Raw genomic sequence first — 23,359 nt, 5'->3', positions numbered from 1 at the left:
TTTAGTGAAACCCAAAAGTCATCAGCAAAGTTTTGTTACTTTTACATCACACCATGCTTGGTGACCACATCAGCGAAGGAAATGATGAAAAGTGTACAAACTTTAATTGTTTCTTTTTCTAATGGTTTGTCATCTTTTTATGAAAATTTAGAAATTATACTTGGTTTATTTTTTGTTGTATATAAATAACAATACATGACGCAAAGGATGGTTATGTATATTTCAATTACAGCCCCTAATATGGCCCTGCTTCTGATTCAAAAATATAACTGATATCAGAAAATTAACTACTGTTACGGTTTTATAATCTAGAGAGATATATAAAAGATCCTGCAGTAAAACACATTACTTAATAATCTGATATAGAATAGATACGTTACAATAAATAACAGATACGTAACCAATAGTGACATCGGCTCAGTTCTTTAATGTAACTGCAAACATGTCAAGCAAGTTTGAATATTGACATATAAAGAGAACATATTATTACTGGGTAATATTTATCTTACTATCCCCCCCCCCCCCCCCCCACACACACAAAAGTGGCCATATTAAAATTGCAATGTCTTCTCCGCCCGTCCGTTGTCCGAATTCTTTCCGGGCTGTAACGCAGCTATCTTTAAAGAGATTTTAAAATTGACTTTACATAAGTGTTCAACATAATGAAACGCCATGCAATGCAGAAGTACCAGACTCCTAGCTCCAATGTCAAGGCCATACACACAAGTTAAAGGTTAACATGGTTTGTTTCGTGTCCGGTCCACAGGCATTTGTCCCTAATAAGTAATGACAGCTCTTGTTTCATTATTGTATAAGAAGCTTTAGAAAAATACACCTTCCCCGTTATCCAAATTCATATCAGCTTAATCTGACATTATTAGTAAAACAATCATAAAAATGCCTCTCATTCTGTGATAGAACAGTAATCACACAACTTCATTAAGGCACGTGGAAAAGTCCACCAAAGGCTCCATCAATAAAAATTGGTAAAGAATCTATCTATTAGCGTATCTATTGTGAAAAAGACAAACATAAATCTGATAATCCGTTTTTATCGTTACGTTTATAAAACAAATACATTTAGTGATATAAAAAACGTGTGACTGTTTAATGTGTGTGAATTTTTCTAAAAGACGTGTATGGTAATATTAATGATACTCGGTTGAAAAAAAGTACAAAAAAATGTAGTAAGTATCTATTTTGATTTAGAGTCCTATATATATATATATAATGTCGCCTATGAGACAATATCGTTGCTTTTTCAATTGCATGGTAACAATATTGATTGTTGCATGGTGAAATATAACAAATTATGGATTTTAAAACATAATATTAAAGCATATTATGTTCCTGTATGTGGTTCTCTGGCTTCCTCTGAGTTTGATAACTTATAATCTGTCTGATGTTCAAGGGACAATCAATTAACAGTCGCATTTTAGGCAAAAGTCTTTTTATCCAGGAAAATTCAATTCCACTTAATTTTTGAAAGTAATAGGTAAATAGGAACACTAAGTTAATTATTTGTAATACATACGGGTAAAGTGATGTTATTTTAACACAAATATGTGCATCCTAGTGGCAGACAAGGCAAAATCGTCCATATGAAGATCATTATGAAAATGTAGTTTGCTCAATTGTGTCAAACACATATTTAATCCATTTTTTTCTTCCTGTACGACAGTGAGACACATATAAATGGCTCAACATATTTTTAAGTTGTATTAGCAAATTTATACACACGTGGGGCAGGATTTGCAAAAATTCGGATGTTTAGTGGAGAATCACTGATTTTATATCACCTAAAAATATGTACATTATTGCGGGTGCAAGTTGTCTTATTTAGAAAATGCTGTTGATCTAATTACGACGTGTAAGCGCCGTCATATATTGGTAGATAATAAAATCAAAGTACTGAGAGTACAGTACTGATGGAAGGTGATTTCTGTAAAGAATCCATTCCAAAAATGGCCGAGCGCTTTGACAATTAGAAAACCAAATATATTTAGAATTTGATTCGGCTAACCAAATTTTCAATATGATACTGCGCTTTGGTGATATATACAGTTATTCAAACCTCACGTGAAGTAAAAGTTGTGAATTTAAGACATGCAGCCGATAATTATTCATTAGTTAATTACTGCACTATTCGTATGTATTCAAAGTATGATGGACTGTTTTTACTTGGCATAAGACCTTGTAAGTTTGTGAGCTTATGATCAAGTTCACGGCTGCCTCAAATTTGGTGTTAGAGTAGGCCAAATGTTTCGGTCTGTAACGGTAATGACTTTAGATCTGGTAAATCATTACTCATTGGACTACATTGGACGGTTGGTAGATATGAAATAGTTGCGAGACAATCCATTCCTGATTAAATTCTGCGCGGTTACATAGAGAATGTGATTTTAAGAAATTACCTTCCAAAACAATTGAACTGTAGTTGCATTTTATATCCATGTGTTTAATGTATGACTTCTACAGCGGAATGAAGTAACTGTGCAAGCGAAAATACACGCAAATTATGCCTTTGACTTTATTCTGCTGGCTATTATCACATGTTATAAGCCACACGCCACTACAGAAAGTTAATATGTAAATTGTTTATTTAAAAATATAATCATTAAATGTTTCCATGTCAGTTACAATTACTTTTTTTCAGTACTGTATGTTCTCACCAAATACTGTCGCTAATGTTCAGTCTTACGTCTTATGTTTTAAATATGTATACATGAAAGTATGTAACAAATGATATGTACACAATTTTGTGAGTAACATGAACAGAATAATGGTAATAAGATGAGTTCTTAGTTATTTTATGTCAATTTGCTAACTAAAATAGTCACGTGTAAAATCTATCATCATGTACCCATAATACAAATTTAGTGGCGTGTAACCTTCTAGCTAATAATTAAAAGCTTAAATGTATGTTTTGTGACCAGTATTTCAAAATATTCTAGGTATACAACCTCGACATATTTCAGTTAATTTGTAAATGCACTGTAGTAACTGTTGTCTGTGCCTGTGACGTAAAGTAAACATATCTAATTAACGTACATGTTGATTTTCGTGGCCTCACAGGTTGGTGGATACCACTTCGAATTTACCATATCTGTATCCCCCTATTGATATTATTGTTTTCTTTCACTCAAAAGTTTTTATAGGGTGAAAAATCGAAAAGAGAGGATTAAATTGCAGATATTACACGTTTTTAATAATATTTTTGACATAAAGGTGACCTTTGACCTTGAAATTGACCTTGACCTTGAATATTTTTTATATGTATGGATACGATTGTCAAGTGATGTTCGATATACACACATTTGAAACACATTTATTTACAATAATTAGACAAATAAATAACCAGTTACAACACGTATATTTGACTACTTTCCTCATATTTTGGCGGCCATCTTGAACGCCATCTTGAATTTCTGAATTATCCGACCATTTTGATTGAAATGAAATTTTGTTTCGTATTCTACAGACCCTGACAAACATTTTGGTATATAAAAGTTACTGTTTACAGACGTAGACCAGTTGACCCCCAAAATAAGCATGATATGCTGGTTCATTTCCTTCACTAGTATGTGTCTGTTTGTAGCAGTGGACACAATGACCAAACTTTATAGTGCTGTCTCACTGGAATATCACGCTATGACATGATATCCCTCACAGTCACATTATACTGACACCGGGCACTATCCTCCTAATGCTGAGCGCTAAGCAAGAATTGGTATGACGCGGTCAGGGATGGAACCCACGACCTCCCGCACTCGAAGCGGGCGCTCTACCAATAGGCTACTAGGCGGTAAACCCATGCGAAAGCGTACACATGTTCTCAAGGTCTTGCAGAAGCCTCCTTTAGGACACAACAAAGACTGCAGACAATTATCAAACGATTCCGTCATTTATAGCACTAAATTTCATTGTTTTCAGTGTATTGCTGGTGCAATTGTTACACCAGGCGTATACAAAAATACGCGGCGTCCGTTTGTCTAAATTTCTGATGGAGTGCCACATTTCAGATTTTGCAACTGAATTTCAACCGTTGTTTTGAGAACCATTAATGCAGTTTGAAATTAGATTTACTCATCATGTAAGGTTTATTTTTCAATTCCAAATTTCATTTATTCAAACCGTAAATAATGTCTAGTAAAATAGTGGGCGGAAAACTTAAAATGTACAGTGAGGAAAGGAAATTCAACCTGTTGCAGACACCGTGTCGTCAGGTAGGAAAAATGTTTATCGAGTTAAAAAGCGTATTTGTTAAAATAATTGATTTTCAATAAGGAATAAATTGGGGCTTGTTGCAACAATATGAATAAAAGTATGCTTGGTTGTTTATTCAAAGTGTTGCAAAGACCAAACGAACTTCATGCTTGGTAAATCGGAAGGAATGATGTAACGTGATTTATCCGGACAAGTAGAATAAAACTAACCAGAGAGTAAATTTATCAAAACGGCAACGTTACTATCTTTCTAAATAGAAAATATGATATTAAAACATTTGATATGTTAAATAATTCCAAATAATATCATTATAATCAGCTTGTAATTTGGGATCCCTTTCATCATGTGTAAATATCTCAAAAGCAAGCACATGGACATAAACATTTTATTCTACCATACCATAAACCATATACTTATTTACAATTAAAAAGTCCAAGTTTCGTCAAAATCTACATAGTAAAAAATTCTATCCACCAAAATGTTATAAAATTTGTGATTCCTTCATAGACGCCTATTATGAAAGCTTGTGTTCAAATTGTTCAAATCAGTAGAACTAAAAATCAAGCACTCGACCCTATCTTTTTATTTGTACTTATATTGTAGAATTGTTTTATCAGAACGTGCAGAACTACCTTAACAATGTAATGAATTTTAATCACAATAACTTTCGTATATTTTCAGTTTTTTACCACAACCAGGAATTATTTGCTTAATGTTGAATACTTTTAAAGAATTATATCTCTGAAATACATTATCGTCAACAAGCAGCGGCTTTTAGAAAAAAAAAACAAAACGTTCTAACAACACTTTCGAATTACGACATTGGGGAAAACCCTGACTACGTGACGTATGTTAAAAACCGAAGTCAGTCGAACATATTGACCTGCAAAATGCTACAAGATTCACTGCAGATTACAAACCTTCATGTAAGGAAACGCATTTGGGCTGTGTTACAACCACATTTGTAATAAAAACCAGATTTGTAATAATTATAACAATTCTCGTTTTTATTACAAAAGTGGTTGCAAAGGTTCAACCACATTTGTAATAACCAGATTTGTAATAAAAATCGCAAACTTTTTTTTTCGGGAGATGTGTTTTCCCACGTGATATTCAAGCTTAGGCATGCGTTATTTAGCACGTGCAGGTTAAATTAAACTGTCTTGGGTCATTTAAGACTCCAAATGTTTTACCCGAAATCCTTGTTCATGGACATATTTTACTTTAGAAAATTATTACATTTCTCGTTTTTATTACAAAAGTGGTTGCAAAGGTTCAACCGCATTTGTAATAACCAGATTTGTACTAAAATCGCAAACACTTTTTTTCGGGAGATGTGTTTTCCCACGTGATATTCAAGCTTAGGCATGCGTTATTAAGCACGTGCAGGTCGAATTAAACTGTCCTGGGTCATTTAAGACTCCAAATGTTTTACCCGAAATCCTTGTTCATGGACATATTTTACACTAGAAAATTATTACATTTCTCGTTTTTATTACAAAAGTGGTTGCAAAGGTTCAACCACATTTGTAATAACCAGATTTGTAATAAAATCGCAAACACTTTTTTTCGGGAGATGTGTTTTCCCACGTGATATTCAAGCTTAGGCATGCGTTATTAAGCACGTGCAGGTCGAATTAAACTGTCCTGGGTCATTTAAGACTCCAAATGTTTTACCCGAAATCCTTGTTCATGGACATATTTTACACTAGAAAATTATTACATTTCTCGTTTTTATTACAAAAGTGGTTGCAAAGATTCAACCACATTTGTAATAACCAGATTTGTAATTAAATCGCAAAAACTTTTTTTCGGGAGATGTGTTTTCCCACGTGATATTCAAGCTTAGGCATGCGTTATTAGGCACGTGCAGGTCGAATTAGACTGTCCTGGGTCATTTAAGACTCCAAATGTTTTACCCGAAATCCTTGTTCATGGATATATTTTACTTTAGCAAATTATTACATTTCTCGTTTTTATTACAAAAGTGGTTGCAAAGGTTCAACCACATTTGTAATAACCAGAATTATAATAAAATACGCACACTTTTTTTTTTTCGGGAGATGTGTTTTCCCACGTGATATTCAAGCTTAGGCATGCGTTATTAGGCACATGCAGGTCGAATTAAACTGTCCTGGGTCATTTAAGACTCCAATTGTTTTGCCCGAAATCTTTGTTCATGGATATATTTTACTTTAAAAAGTTATTACATTTCTCGTTTTTATTACAAAAGTGGTTGCAAAGGTTCAACCACATTTGTAATAACCAGATTTGTAATAAAAATCGCAAACACTTTTTTTTCGGGAGTTGTGTTTTCCCACGTGATATTCAAGCTGAGGCATGCGTTATTAGGCACGTGCAGGCCGAATTAAACTGTCCTGGGTCATTTAAGACTCCAATTGTTTTACCCGAAATCCTTGTTCATTGATATTTTACTTTAAAAAGTTATTACATTTCTCGTTTTTATTATAAAAGTGGTTGCAAAGGTTCAACCACATTTGTAATAACCAGATTTGTAATAAAAATCGCAAACACTTTTTTTCGGGAGATGTGTATTTCCACGTGATATTCAAGCTTAGGCATGCGTTATTAAGCACGTGTAGGTCGAATTAAACTGTCATGGGTCATTTAAGACTCCAAATGTTTTACCCGAACATTGTTGCGATCATGATCCTTGTTGCTATCTCCAAGATCAAGGTCACAGCTTTGAACTTAGATTTGTTTTGTTATTTTGTGTAATATATAATGTTTGTGCCCGAATCATAACTCGCTTTAGTCAGATTTCCAAATACTTTGGTACAAATAACCACCATTTATTGTCAATCTGTAGTGGTCATATTACACCTATTACTGCAAACGTCTCGAATTTTGGCAATCTGTAAAATGGTTTTGATGAATATTATATTTGTTTGTTGGATTCAGAGAGCCTGCTTTCAACAGTATTTAGGTAATACAGTTTAGGGCAATTAATCTTACCACTGATCCTAGAACGGACCAGCCAAAGATGATGAGGGTTATTATTATTACTATTATTATTATGATAATGTTTATAATGATGATAAGAATGTCAATGATATTAAAATCAGTACAACAGTATCTTTATGTTAGTAACCGACGAGAAATGTAATACTTTTATCAAGTATAATATGTCCATGAACAAGGATTTCAGGTAAAACATTTAGAGTCTTAAATGACCCAGGACAGTTCAATTTGACCTGCACGTGCTTAATAACGCATGTATTAGCTTAAATATCACGTGGGAAAACACATCTCTCAAAAAAAAAAACAATTTGCGATTTTTATTACAAATCTGGTTATTACAAATGTGGTTGAACCTTTGCAACCCACTTTTGTAATAAAAGCGAGCAATGTAAAAATTTTCTAAAGTAAAATATGTCAATGTTCGGGTAAAACATTTGGAGTCTTAAATGACCCATGACAGTTTAATTCGACCTACACGTGCCTAATAACGCATGCCTAAGCTTGAATATCACGTGGGAAAACACATCTCCCGAAAAAAAGTGTTTGCGATTTTTATTACAAATCTGGTTATTACAAATGTGGTTGAACCTTTGCAACCACTTTTGTAATAAAAACGAGCAATGTAATAATTTTTTAAAGTAAAATATGTCCATGAACAAGGATTTCAGGTAAAACATTTGGAGTCTTAAATGACCCGAGACAGTCTAATTCGACCTGCACGTGCTTAATAACGCATGCCTAAGCTTGAATATCACGTGGGAAAACACATCTACCGAAAAAAGTGTTTGCGATTTTTATTATCAATCTGGTTATTACAAATGTGGTTGAACCTTTGCAACCACTTTTGTAAGAAAAACGAGAAATGTAATAACTTTTTAAAGTAAAATATATCCATGAACAAGGATTTCTGGTAAAACAATTGGAGTCTTAAATGACCCAGGACAGTTTAATTCGACCTGCACGTGCCTAATAACGCACTCCTAAGCTTGAATATCACGTGGGAAAACACATCTTCCGAAAAAGAAAGTATGCGTTTCTTATTACAATTCGGTTATTACAAATGTGGTTGAACCTTTGCACCCACTTTTGTAATAAAAACGAGAAATGTAATAATTTTATAAAGTAAAATATGTCCATGAACAAGGATTTCGGGTAAAACATTTGGAGTCTTAAATGACCCAGGAAAGTTTAATTCGACCTGCACGTGCTTAATAACGCATGCCTAAGCTTGAATATCACATGGGAAAACACATCTCCCGTAAAAAAGTGTTTGCGATTTTTATTACAAATCTGGTTATTACAAATGTGGTTGAACCTTTGCAACCACTTTTGTAATAAAAACGAGAAATGTAATAACTTTTTAAAGTAAAATATATCCATGAACAAGGATTTCGGGAAAAACATTTGGAGTCTTAAATGACCCAGGACAGTTTTATTAATTAAATATGGCGGACAGTGGATGTGCTTTGAGATCGTTGACTAAATATTTTAGAGATTTCTGTGAATTTGTTGTTTTGATCGGATTTAGAACTTAAATACCTTTATCAGAAAAGTTTTAAAGACTGGATATATTACATAAATCACATTGTTGTGTGAGTAAAATGGCTTCAAATTCTCATTTTGCTGTACCTGTGCAAAACCGATTTGAAATTTTGGACGAGCGGGAAATGGAGGGAATTACAATTTTAAAATCAAATGATGTTTCTCGACAAGAATTTGCTGCAAGTTCTCTTGATAACAAATTGACAATGATGTTTGATGAATTAAAATTCATTAGAAATGAACAGGTTGCGTGTAGCACAGGTATGTTGACATTCCAGAAATCGCTTTCACAGGTGAACGATAAAGTAGGTCATGTTTTGAATGTGACAAATGCCCAAACATCACTACTACGAACTATTGCGTACAAATCAATAGACATGGAAGCACGATCACGCAGAAATAACTTGATATTTCGTGGTTTTGCGGAAAGCCGAGGGGGAGATTGTTACAGAATTATTTTGGAGTTTCTAGAAAATAAACTGGACATATTAGATTCAGATACATGTATATACATAACACGAGCTCACAGACTTGGAGCAAGAGTACCAGGGAAAAATTTTAACAAGAGACCAATTATAGCTAATTTTCGTGATTTTGGAGATGTTGAGCATATTATGAGTAGGGTAGGTAGATTAAAAAATGTACCCGGAGTCTCAATTGACCATGACTTTCCTAAAGAAATACAAGATGCCAGATCAAGGTTGTGGCCGAAATTTAAACAATTAAGATCGTCATACCCAAACTCAAAAGTGTCAATTGTATATCCAGCAAAACTGATAATGGACGGGCGTGTTGTTCATGATGAGTTTCCGGATTGGAACATGCACATGAGGAGTAATCGGTTACAAAATATAGGATATATCGGCAGTTACAATGCCCCCACCCCCACAGTCAAACCAATAGTGAAACGGTACCAACACAAAACAATCAACAAAGTAATACATTGGTTAAGGTTAAAGGTCAGTAATTCAAATCTTTCTTTGTTTCATATAAAAAACGACAACTTCAGGTCGTCTTTACGTATCTTTAGAGGACATCACTTTTTCCTACACCTATTTTTCATGAAAGTTCTATCACAAATTAACGAAAAAATGAAAAGAAATAGGGGGTTATGTAGTTCCTAGTGAAATGCCAGTCAGTTGTGGTCTGCTACCCTAAAAATGGCGCATATTTACTCTCGTCCGCGCAATAAACACCTACTTCCGGTTTCGATCTGCAAAACTTGCCATGTGGGGTGTATAAACATGAAAACCGTCTCATTTCATGCAGAATGTCTTCTAGTAGTGAAAAACGGTGATTAAAGCACTCGTTCTACACGAATTTGCGCAAAAAATGGGAAAATTAGGATCTATTTATTATGGACTTCTTTCGACTACACCTAGGAAGCACATTTTCGACCGAATTACTGACCTTATTCCTATAAGAAATGTTTCTTTTCAAATATCACACAATTTTCATTTCTATTTTCAAGAAAGATGTAAAACCAAACATATTGCCAAGTTTCATTGTGAAATTTCGAGAGTTTAGAGAAATACAGACATTTAATAGAAGCCACCCCCTACCAATTTACTGGGTTAAATTTTGGCCCTATGGCCCTTTTATTGTATATTTTGGTAAAAGATTCACTCGTCTGCATTATTTTTCACTTGGATTCTGAAATATCATTCATTCCGTCATGAATAAGACCCAAAAGGATGCATTTTGTGCATTTTCTGACATTCTAGAGACAAAATATTGGCTTTTTAATCCCAGAAATCGCTGCTGAATAGGCGCTTCTACTCAAAATATGGTCAAAATTCAAAAAATTTCAAATTTCACTATTTTTTTGCATTGAAAACACCCTTTTATATCATAAACAACCGATCTATGACTATTAAGACTAATTGCGATGTGTTTCGAGAAAGTCTTATTTCAGCTCTTATAGGTTAAAGGTCAGTAATTCAAATCCTTCTTTGTTTCATATAAAAAACGACAACTTCAGGTCGTCTTTACGTATCTTTAGAGGACATCACTTTTTCCTACACCTATTTTTCACGAAAGTTCTATCACAAATTAACGAAAAAATGAAAAGAAAATAGGGGGTTATGTAGTTCCTAGTGAAATGCCAGTCAGTTGTGGTCTGCTACCCTAAAAATGGCGCATATTTACTCTCGTCCGCGCAATAAACACCTACTTCCGGTTTCGATCTGCAAAACTTGCCATGTGGGGTGTATGAACATGAAAACCGTCTCATTTCATGCAGAATGTCTTCTAGTAGTGAAAAACGGTGATTAAAGCACTCGTTCTACACGAATTTGCGCAAAAAATGGGAAAATTAGGATCTATTTATTATGGACTTCTTTCGACTACACCACGGAAGCACATTTTCGACCGAATTACTGACCTTATTCCTTAACATTCAGCATTCCCAGCCCTCTACGCATGCCTAAGCTTGAATATCACGTGGGCAAACATATCTCCCGTAAAAAAGTGTTTGCGATTTTTATTACAAATGTGGTTATTACAAATGTGGTTGAACCTTTGCAACCACTTTTGTAATAAAAACGAGAAATGTAATAACTTTTTAAAGTAAAATATATCCATGAACAAGGATTTCGGGTAAAACAATTGGAGTCTAAAACGACCCAGGACAGTTTAATTCGACCTGCACGTGCCTAATAACGCTCTCCTAAGGTTGAATATCACGTGGGAAAACACATCTCCCGAAAAAGAAAGTTTGCGTTTTTTTATTACAATTCTGGTTATTACAAATGTGGTTGAACCTTTGCAACCACTTTTGTAATAAAAACGAGAAATGTAATAATTTTCTAAAGTAAAATATGTCCATGAACAAGGATTTCGGGTAAAACATTTGGAGTCTTAAATGACCCAGGACAGTTTAATTCGACCTGCACGTGCCTAATAACGCATGCCTAAGCTTGAATATCACATGGGAAAACACATCTCCCGAAAAAAAGTGTTTCCGATTTTTATTACAAATCTGATTATTACAAATGTGGTTGAACCTTTGCAACCACTTTTGTAATAAAAACGAGAAATGTAATAACTTTTTAAAGTAAAATATATCCATGAACAAGGATTTCGGGTGACACATTTGGAGTCTTAAATGACCCAGGACAGTTTTATTCGACCTGCACGTGCTTAATAACGCATGCCTAAGCTTGAATATCACGTGGGAAAACATATCTCCCGTAAAAAAGTGTATGCGATTTTTATTACAAATGTGGTTATTACAAATGTGGTTGAACCTTTGCAACCACTTTTGTAATAAAAACGAGAAATGTAATAACTTTTTAAAGTAAAATATATCCATGAACAATGATTTCGGGTAAAACAATTGGAGTCTAAAACGACCCAGGACAGTTTAATTCGACCTGCACGTGCCTAATAACGCTCTCCTAAGGTTGAATATCACGTGGGAAAACACATCTCCCGAAAAAGAAAGTTTGCGTTTTTTATTACAATTCTGGTTATTACAAATGCGGTTGAACCTTTGCAACCACTTTTGTAATAAAAACGAGAAATGTAATAATTTTATAAAGTAAAATATGTCCATGAACAAGGATTTCGGGTAAAACATTTGGAATCTTAAATGACCCAGGACAGTCTAATTCGACCTGCACGTGCTTAATAACACATGCCTAAGCTTGAATATCACATGGGAAAACACATCTCCCGAAAAAAAGTGTTTGCGATTTTTATTACAAATCTGGTTATTAAAAATGTGGTTGAACCTTTGCAACCACTTTTGTAATAAAAACGAGAAATGTAATAACTTTTTAAAGTAAAATATATCCATGAAAAAGGATTTCGGATGACACATTTGGAGACTTAAATGACCCAGGACAGTTTTATTCGACCTGCACGTGCTTAATAACGCATGCCTAAGCTTGAATATCACGTGGGAAAACACATCTCCCGAAAAAAATGTGTTTGCCATTTTTATTACAAATGTGGTTATTACAAATGTGGTTGAACCTTTGTAACCACTTTTGTAATAAAAACGAGAAATGTAATAATTTTTTAAAGTAAAATATGTCCATGAACAAGGATTTTGGGAAAAACATTTGGAATCTTAAATGGCGCATGACAGTATAATTCGACCTGCACGTGCTTAATAACGCATGCCTAAGCTTGAATATCACGTGGGGAAACACATCTCCCGAAAAAAGTGTTTACGATTTTTATTACAAATCTGGTTATTACAAATGTGGTTGAACCTTTGCAACCACTTTTGTAATAAAAACGAGAAATGTAATGATTTTCTAAAGTATAATATATCCATGAACAAGGATTTCAGATAAAACATTCGGAGTCTTAAATGACCCAGAACAGTTCAATTCGACCTGCACGTGCTTAATAACGCATGCCTAACCTTGAATATCACGTGGGTAAACACATCTCCCGAAAAAAATAGTGTTTGCCATTTTTATTACAAATGTGGTTATTACAAATGTGGTTGAACCTTTGCAACCACTTTTGTAATAAAAACGAGAAATGTAATAATTTTTTAAAGTAAAATATGTCCATGAACAAGGATTTTGAGAAAAACATTTGGAGTCTTAAATGGCCCATGACAGTATAGTTCGACCTGCACGTGCTTAATAACGCATGCCTTAGCTTGAATATCACGTGGGGAAACATATCTCCCGAAAAAAAAGTTTGCGATTTTTTTTTACAAATCTGGTTATTACAAATATGGTTGAACCTTTGCAACCACTTTTGTAATAAAAACGAGAATTGTTATAATTATTACAAATCTGGTTTTTATTACAAATGTGGTTGTAACAGGGCTGTGAATATATATGATCATGTTTGATAACTTCCAGTTTTGATTTGCCTAACTAGAGAGAAATTATATTTTTACAATATATGACTACATGGTAAATAATGTAATTTCCTGTGTATTTAGCTGGTAGTATGTCACATTTACATTAAAAAAGTTGACTTTTTTCCGAATAAATATAATTAATTGAAAGTGCTTAAATAATTGAGTCATGTAAGATTATTATCAATACTTTTATATAAAAAGATGTTTCGAAATGATACATTTTACACCGGAGTTTTCAACTCGGGCAGCGTTTTGTGACGGACAACGCGCAACGCTGTTGCTTTGCTTAAATAATCATATTTCAGTATTTATTTGATACAATTACTGGTTTGTTTACTTGTACCCGTTTAGCACCATTTGCCAGCAGTGTGCCGTTCAGTAATTCATCAGTCAGTCAGTCAGTGTTTAAGTTTAATAACGGACCATCCGCCCTTTCAGACACAATGAAGCATAAAAAAGCCACTTAGCGTATAGACCGGTCCATATTTATTACCAAGTCTTTCGTCGTTCCCGTTAAATGGAATACACCCCTACAAGAATGAGATGTTGAGGTGAAAGACTTTAGACGTATTACCTTTTGTCGAATTGTCATAAAAACATTCATCTTTATAAGGATTTAACTTCTTTGTACTTTTTGATTGTAGTCCTGCATATTTTATATACTGAGCTAATAAGCTGGACAAGAGATACTTATATGTATCCGGTCCTTTGATTTGATATAGTGTCACAAGTTCCGCATGTTCAGACTACTGATATTTGACCATTTACAGACTCTGTTCAATTACCGTTTAGCTCAACAGGGAGAGCGCAGCGCTACGGATCGCGGGGTCGTGAGTTCGATCCCCGGGCGGGGCGTTTGTTCTCCGTTATGATTTGATAAAAGACATTTTGTCTGAAATCATTCGTCCTCCACCCCTGATTCATATGGCGAAGTTGTCATTTCTTGCGGAGAACAGGTTTGTACTGGTACAGAATCCAGAAACGCTGATTAGGTTATCTGCCCGCCGTTACATGACTAAAATACTGTTGAAAAACAGCGTTAAACCCAAAACAAACTGTTCCAATTCATTTGTAGTATTTATTCTTTAAAGTAAAAGTGTATGAAGTGTAGCAGATTAATACTGCAATAATTCAAGGCTGCAATAAAGGTTTTGCAGAGCTGTCTATATATTCTAAAAAATTTGCTAGATCATTTAATTGACTGATATACATTCTTTCACTTTATTTTGTACATCTGCTTTTCTTCAGATTGTGTACTTTGATGCAGTTAGATATATAAATATCTTAAGAAATTTGTGTTTAATTGAAGTGTGCCGACAATAACTGTAATATACTATAGTAATCAAAAGTATGAGTTAGATATAATCTTCTTTCATTAAGTTTTAGAGATCATATCGAAAGTACGTCCAAGCATTTATTCTGTATTTACATTTTTATCCATTTTACAGCTCACAGGCGCGAGTGGTTTTCCAAGAATTAACATATACACTGTTTAAAATTATCATTGATATAGTTATCATAAGATATGTGATAAATATGTCAAAGCTGTTCCCATTTGTAAACAAAGCACCAAAATTTGCATGGAATTAGTTAGAAATCCTACAAGAGGAGGAGGAGACACACTCTATCTGTCCTGGAATCTCCTTTTAAATTTTATTCTTTAATATCGAAACATCAAATTTTAAATTTTAACTCCCTTTAAACGCTTATGTTATAATCATTTGTGCTTTACATAACAGTATATGACATAATCAAGTTTTCAAATCAAATGACTCATAAAAAGACCAATAAGAAAACATAAACTGAGATTTGTACCCTTTCAATAGATATCTGAGAACTGTAATAGATTTTCCAGGATTTCTCTCTCAAGAACAAAAACCTCCACACTGACAGAAATGTATACACAGTTAATTTGTTTAACAAATTTACATTCCTTAAACATGACAGCGGTCTTGCAGTGGCATTTAATGGGTTCCCTGAAGTGTACAACATAATAAAATCCAATAATCATTACCCTTGGTCCATCCCTAGCCACCAGGATTAAGCAATATTAATGTCTTTCCATAAACATGGCAATATATTTATATATATTTATTTATATATAATTAAAATATCGTTCTATGAACATACTAGAAACATGAACATCAGATGTTTGGGATGTTTTTAAGCTGTCTATTTCCTTGAGGAACTAGTATTTTGCCTGGCTCCATTTACTGACTAACAGATTGATGCGTTTATTTTATAACATGACAATGTAGTGTTCCAGATACAACCTGTAGACACTAACTGGTCTCTCTTCATGCTTTATGCCTGCAAACACAGACTGTATCACAATCAGATAATACATGAAAGAACATAATGCCCAACGATACATACATCTAGTATTTTATATGCACCCACGAGAAAGCTGATCATGGTATTTGTTTGCCACAGATGCATTAAAACAAAACGACAAAGGGAACGTGATATGTGCAACATACACTGAAACACTGGTTTGTTATACAGTAAGTAATCTTGCTGGTTGTCAGTTGCCGCTACATTTTGCCATTGCAACCACTTTTGGTATAAACTGACTTATTCCGTAGCAAGCCATTTCTTTGACATAAATTAATATATTAATTAATTAATAGCGTAAAACTAATTGAGTCACGTTAGATTATAATCTATTTATATATATTTTGTATTCATTTTTACATCATAAAATGTTTCGAAATGAGACATTTTACACGGAGTGACTGATTTTTCAACTCAGGCAAATCTGTTAACCTGGACACGCACATTGATGTCGTTTTGTTTCGATAATCATATTTCAGTATTTATTTGATATAATTACTGGTTTGTTTGCTTGTAATCGTTTAACACCACCCGCCAGCAGTGTGCTTTTCAGTAAATGTACATAGTGGTCATGCATTCATTACCAATTCTTGCGTGATTCCCGTAAAAACATGAATGAGAGGTTGAAGTAGACTTTAGACGTATTACCTTTTGGCAGAGTTGCCTAATTTAAAAAGAATATGCTAGATCATTTTATTCAACTGATATAAATCGTTTTACGTGATTTTGTATACCGTTTGAAATGAGAAATTTTATGCAGAAGGATCTAAAAAAAAGAAATGCTTAATAGAATTGTGTATTATATTAACTACTAAAGACTGACGTGATTAAATTATAGTCTTAAAATCTCTCAGTCTTTTCTTAAAATAGTATTTGTTACTCTTAAGGTATGATTTTTGCCCCAAAATATGTATGTTTAGCTAATCTGCATTAAATGAACCACCGCACCGTCTCGGGGAAAAAGATACCACTAAAACAGAATATAATGATATATTATCATACCATACTTATATAGCACTTTTTTCATGCACATGTACTCGTACAAAAGTGATATAGTTAATTGTTAACAATTAAACACTGTTTGGAAATACAGTTTAAGCACCTACTGTACATTTAAATTGATTTAAAACTTATAATACTTTTTTCTAACAAAAGTTTGTCATTTTGTATCATTCTCATTAACATTCATGAATATGCAGATTAATTAATTAAGATAAAATGCTGCTATATAAAAGGTCAATGTCCCAGCTCAATTTTGATACCATTTTTATTATTTCGTCACCAAAACTGACCTAGACATGACTGATTATCATCTATATGGTAGTATTGAACAAACTTCTTCTTCTATGATTGGCCTTTCGAAAAAAATGAACAGTTGAGATGTTTTCTAAGGAACATTTTTATTTTGAAAGAGTTGGTCTTGTCGAACAAATTGTTACCTATGAAAGAAATGTGTAGCGGGTGTGGGTGCGTGGTAGACGTTTTTAGCCTTCACTTATTAAGACTGCATTTGTTTTACTTGTCAGAGTAGACTGAGAAACCAAACAAACTATGTATTAAATCATTTAGTACATAATGCATAAAACACAGGGAACATAGTTAATTCCTCCAGAGAGTATTCTTGTTATCCTTACATTACAACAAGATTATGTAGCTGTATTTTAGGCAGCTCAATGCCGTAAATCATCAATGTTCTATAACGATATGTCAAAAGCAATGTAACAGTCGTCTTTGAATTATTGGACTACACGCGAATCACTGATTGTCTTCCTTCAGTTTCTTTCATATACTTAGGGGATATTTTAAAGAGAGATATTTATACTGTTTCATTTAAACAGATCAGTGTAAAACATGTAGAAAAGTAACGGTTTTCTCTATTTTAAAAAAGGCTTTCTTCCAACCAGTTTATTTGTAATATTAAACATTTTTAATGACTTTCAGTACATGTACTCGCCTTTGGTACAATGACTTTATCATATTTCAGACTTAACAAGATACTGTGTTTCCGGCCAGTGATAGTTCTTTGCTAACGCCTGCAAGTACATAGACTTTATTCAAAATTTTAATGTGTAGGTAAAAAATATTTAATGCATATAAGTTGTTCCGGAAACGGAAACTTTTAATCAGTAAACAGGTACATCTTTAAAAAATAATTTTAAGACTTCAGAAAATAATTATTTTATTTCAAAGAAGGCTTTGAAACTCATTCACTGACAAATTATATATTCTGGAAACACATGTATTCAAAATAGTTCATTTTCAAAATTTAGACATACCGAGGGTAAACTGCTTTGATAATAAAACTTTATATAGTATGAATTCCTTCATGCTGTATTGGTAGGAAAGTTTTTTTTTATTGCCGAAGCAATCAGGGCTTGATTCCCAACTCGGACATATTTTTCGTCTTGATTTAGCGTTTGTATAACAGTTTAGAAACAAAGACTCACGTTCATGATACGACCAAACTTCAGTTTTCAAGAAAAACAAATACCTTTAAAAATTGATATGAAAATTTCAGTAGATAGGGGAACAAATTACCTGGCGGATGCACGCGGTAAATGTATGATATGCATGTGAATGCTTAATCATTAGTTTACCGTTTATGAATATCTTACACTTTCAAGTATTCTTGTTCGTTACGCTTTCAAACTTTATCATTATAGCTACAACAAAGTATATAAAGGGTCTAGGTTATATTTCCAGAAGGGAAGGTCTAGGTTATATTTCCAGAAGGGAAGTCTAGGTTATATTTCCAGGAGGGAAGTCTAGGTTATATTTCCAGAAGGGAAGGTCTTTTTACGTGGCATTGCATTTCTTTATTATATCATATTGCTGAACTGACATGTCAAAGAATGCAAAACGAATTTATCAATATATTGAAATTCCGGAGACCGAGGTCTCTTCACAAAAGTGTGTTTGTATTAGCTTACATTTCCAAATACTGACTGCAACTTACATATATTCACTTCTAACATGCAAAACGAGTTAAAATACATATAATTAATAACTCTATTTATTATTTTTCATTAATCAATGAAAATGGTTTGAATGTAATTGTATTATTGTTATATCATTCATCAAGACAGGAAACGAACGCTTGTATTTTTTATAGAAATACAGGCGTTAATCTACTGAAACTTATTTTTTTCTCGTGTTTCTAGTAAGTGAAATACATGTTTTTGATATCATTTGTTTAAACCGTTATAAACTCACCCATGAAGTAAAGAAGCGTCAGCTTGTCGTCTTCTGTAGGGATAACGCATGTTTTTTCGTGTTATAACATCTGCAGAATCCCGAGGGATTGGTTGGTGCCCGAGCCCGTTAGGGCGAGGGTACCAACGTATCCCGAGGGATTCTGCAGATGTTATGACACGAAATAAACATGCGCTAAAGCTATTCTAGCATAAAACGCGTAAAAACTGATAAATGAACACAATGTCACTCAACGTCATTAAATTTCCACGAAATGCGCGGGATTGTCTGAGTTGTTTTTTACGTTGACGTCATTTCGTTTTGAATTATCCGTTTTGGGGCCGAATGACGTTTACGCTTTGCCACGGAACGCGCATATATAAAAAGGTGTTATAACAGCATGCGAGCGCGAGAATCTCTCTGTTAACACACGTTTTCTCTCCTGTTAAAACACTCCCGAAAAGTGACAAGAACAGCAGTTTTATGCTAGAATTTGTTTTAAAATACAGTTAATCAAGTCATGTTTAGAGTATTTTGTAACATATAACAAATCAAATAAATGAGATTATTAAGTAAATTACACAAAATTTGAATAAGTCAATGAACTGAATTTCTTTCTCAAAGACATAGGAAACACATGTTTACTAACATTATATAGCTCAGCAGGGAGAGCGCAGAACTACGGATCGCAGAGTCGTGAGTTCAATCCCTAAGTGAGGCGCACGTTCTCCATGACGATTTAATATGAAATCATTCGTCCTCCGTCTCTTATTCATGTATTGAAGTTGGCAATTACTTGCGGAGAACAGATTTGTACTTGTAAAGAATCCAGGAACATTGGTTAGGGTAACTGAAATACTGTTGAAAAACAGCAGATAACACAAAACAAACAAATGTAACACTAAAACTGTGAATATCGGTTTGGTAAATCTTTTGTATTCAAAGAAAGTTTACTGTAGTAAATCGTGGGGGGAAAGGATCAGCTAAGCAAGCTGTTAAATGAGAGATTAAGCTGCTGAGGCAGCTGTTACAGAGCTTTGTAATTTCCCTTTTCTGGGACGCATTCCGAGATAATATTGCGTATTGATTGTTTGTGATGTAATTTGAATATATAATTGTGCCATGAATATGACACTATCTAGTACACTGTCTTCTGAATACTTTTTTTATAACAAGTTAACATTCGGTACGGTCTTTGGCTTATGTAGTTTGCAAGAAACATTGGAAATTTACACAAAGTTTAAAATGCATGGAAAAGATCTATTAACAATTTAGATAATTTTGTGCAATAGTTTACATTATTCGAGTAGGACGCCTGTTATATCCGGCGTATGTATGTAACCTGGCAAGAAAACACGCGGAATATAGCTTCTGTTTGACTATATTAGATATAGTAAAAACTGTCAGTGATTACGCTGCACTCTACCTCTTCAGATGCTGTAATAACATTTGCCAGATACATACTTATGTTCAAATGCATGTTGTATGCAGTGAAGAGGCCTCTCGGGAAAGCACAAACTTACAAGCTAATATGTAGCGAGTGTACTCCATGGCGATTGTTTTAAAATCTACAGACATAATGCTTAATACCCTTATTCCTCTAACATGAAATGTGTGTGCAAACTTTGCAAATTACCTTGTTAATTTTAAAGTCAAAGCAATATAATTTGCTGATGAAGAAAGCCCCAAGGTGTTCCTCAGGGCGTTAATTCAGACACGAGCAGGCAGTCAGTGACTTTAATTATTTTGCCAAAGAGGCCCCTGTGCCATTTATTGTTTGAAGAAAACTTTCGTTCTGATACGAAATATGAGAAATTAAATATTTGACCTCCGTATATAACTGTAAGGCTTCTGAAAAAACGACAAGTAACTCAAACTCCTCAAATCATAATGTATGATTATTGCTTTGCTATCGTAACAAGAATTTTATAGGTTCGAATCTCTGCTTCACAATTGTAGATTCCAAGGACACCTCAGCCGGTAAGACGAAGTTTTGCAGTTTAAATTTGAGTAACTTAAACGAGTATCATCTAGCAGAAAAAATCATAAATAATACAGTATGGCAGAGAAGAAATCATTGACGTGATCACTATACAATGAGGAAACAAAATTTAAAATGTTGCCAGTACTGTGGCGGTGTCAGTCAATTGTGGTGTAACAGTTACTAGGTTCACTATTCTAACTACAACAACAACAACTGTTCACTATAATAACTACTATTTAATATTGTACTAAGTTCTAAGGTAATATATACATCAATGCCTTTCTTCATAATTGTCTAACACAGTTCACTAACATTTTCACAGTTATTAACAGAACTTCTATTCTTCGACATAATTACTTCAACGTTAATTGCCCTCGGTCTTTATCTAACTAATTCATTTTGCTAGTATCGAACATACGCATCTAACCTAACTGAGTACCAGCATGATACTAAAGCTCTGCCTCAAAGTATGCTGTATTTAAGGAAAACTGTCTATCGGATGACTAAAATGTTTTTCTTGGAGCACACACGCAAATGACCATTAGAAAATAAACATGTCATAATTCCTATTTAGTCAGCTTGTCAAAACAATTAGTAACTGAACAAAAACAACAATCATGACGTGGACAGAGGGTAGTTAACCTGGGCGAGATATCATGACCCGTCACTTTCTCATATGACCAAGTGCTGAAATTATTTTAAGTAGCATTCCGAAATTCTTCTGTGTGTGACTTATAACTTGACCGAAAAACAAGATGAATAATGCTTATCTTATAAGTAAAATGAATTCTTAAAGTCATTATACGACACAATGATCATTATTCACAGTATTCAGTTTTGAGTTTCTTTATCAGTCAGTATATACACTTTGTTTGGTAATTTAATTATAAGTGCTCGAAAAGATCGTTTTATCTTATTTTATTTTAAACTGTTTATTGCAATTGCTTTTCGGTAGCCTTTGAAAACTATGAGTACAGTTATGTAATGTGTAGTCTCCATGTGCTGTAGACTGGATAGAGTTTGCGTTTTTTTATTCTTCATTCGATTAATTGTGTTGTTAACGATTTCAGCGTAAAAATGTTACATCAAGATAGATTATTTTCATCCTTTTCAGATACAGTGGACACCATAAAATATTTGAAATGACATATTTTACACAGTGTTATTGATTAGTAACACAGATAGTGTCTCCCTAACACAATTGAAATACACAACGTATTTGACTTGAAGTCCCGTTGTTTAAGATATCATATTTCAGTATTTATTAGAGACAATAGGTTTGTTTGTTTGCACTCATTGAGCATCATTTGTCAGTCGTATTCCATTCAACAAATGTATCCAGTGTTCCTGAATTCATAACCAGTACATAAATGTCACAAGTAATTGAAAACTTCTCTATATACAGGCGGCTTCCTTCTATTGAATGGTTATAGAAGCAAAACATTTATCTTTAGTGGAATCCAACTTAGGTTACATTTCATACTGAGCTTATATGTGTAACAGAGCAAGAGCTTAATGATAAAAAACATTAAATAAGAGCCAAATAATAAGCACTGTAACACGTATACTGTCTACTAAAAATCATCTGTTTTTTATTTGTAATAAAATCATCTATTTCAGTTTGACAGGTGATATTAAAACTTGATTAGATTGACATGATGAAGTTGTAAGCAAAAATTCAAAAGCTATGTAAAACTATTTTTGAAGGTCATATTTCATGTATGTTTTTTTTTTTGTTAAATCAAACGCTTTCGTTTGTTTTTTATTAGCTATAACTGTATATTTGTTGAATTTGACCTCTTACCATTCGCCTGTGGTTGATTTCTGCTTTGTCGAGTTGATGTGTTGGTGCGACGCTTTACTGAAGAGATGAAATATGTGCCTAGAATTTTTTAATGTTTTTATATAAGTCTTTGATTTCTTAGTCCACTCACATACGGGGAAACATGTTCTAGAAGTATGGTGCATTTATAAGGTATGGCTAATATATATCTGTCGTCGAGGGCTTGTTTCAGTTTATTTACAGAAACATCGACTACATAAAGAAACACTGTGTTTCTTATTTAATATAAAAATATGATATGATTTTCTAGATAAATATATCACTTTTAAGCGATGCAAACGAGGTAATGTCTACACATGGTGATAAATTTTACGGATACTATATCAGTATAAGTTTCGAGAGTATGATTTGGTACAGTACAGCCTGGATTACCTGTTAGTTTGTGTAAAATATTTCCAGGTATGAGTTTTGTGTTGCTTCACTT

Source organism: Mercenaria mercenaria, chromosome 10 (assembly GCF_021730395.1).
Source record: "Mercenaria mercenaria strain notata chromosome 10, MADL_Memer_1, whole genome shotgun sequence".
Lineage (NCBI taxonomy): Eukaryota > Metazoa > Mollusca > Bivalvia > Venerida > Veneridae > Mercenaria > Mercenaria mercenaria.
The sequence above is the reverse complement of the archived record's forward strand: the minus strand, read 5'-3'. Positions refer to the sequence as shown.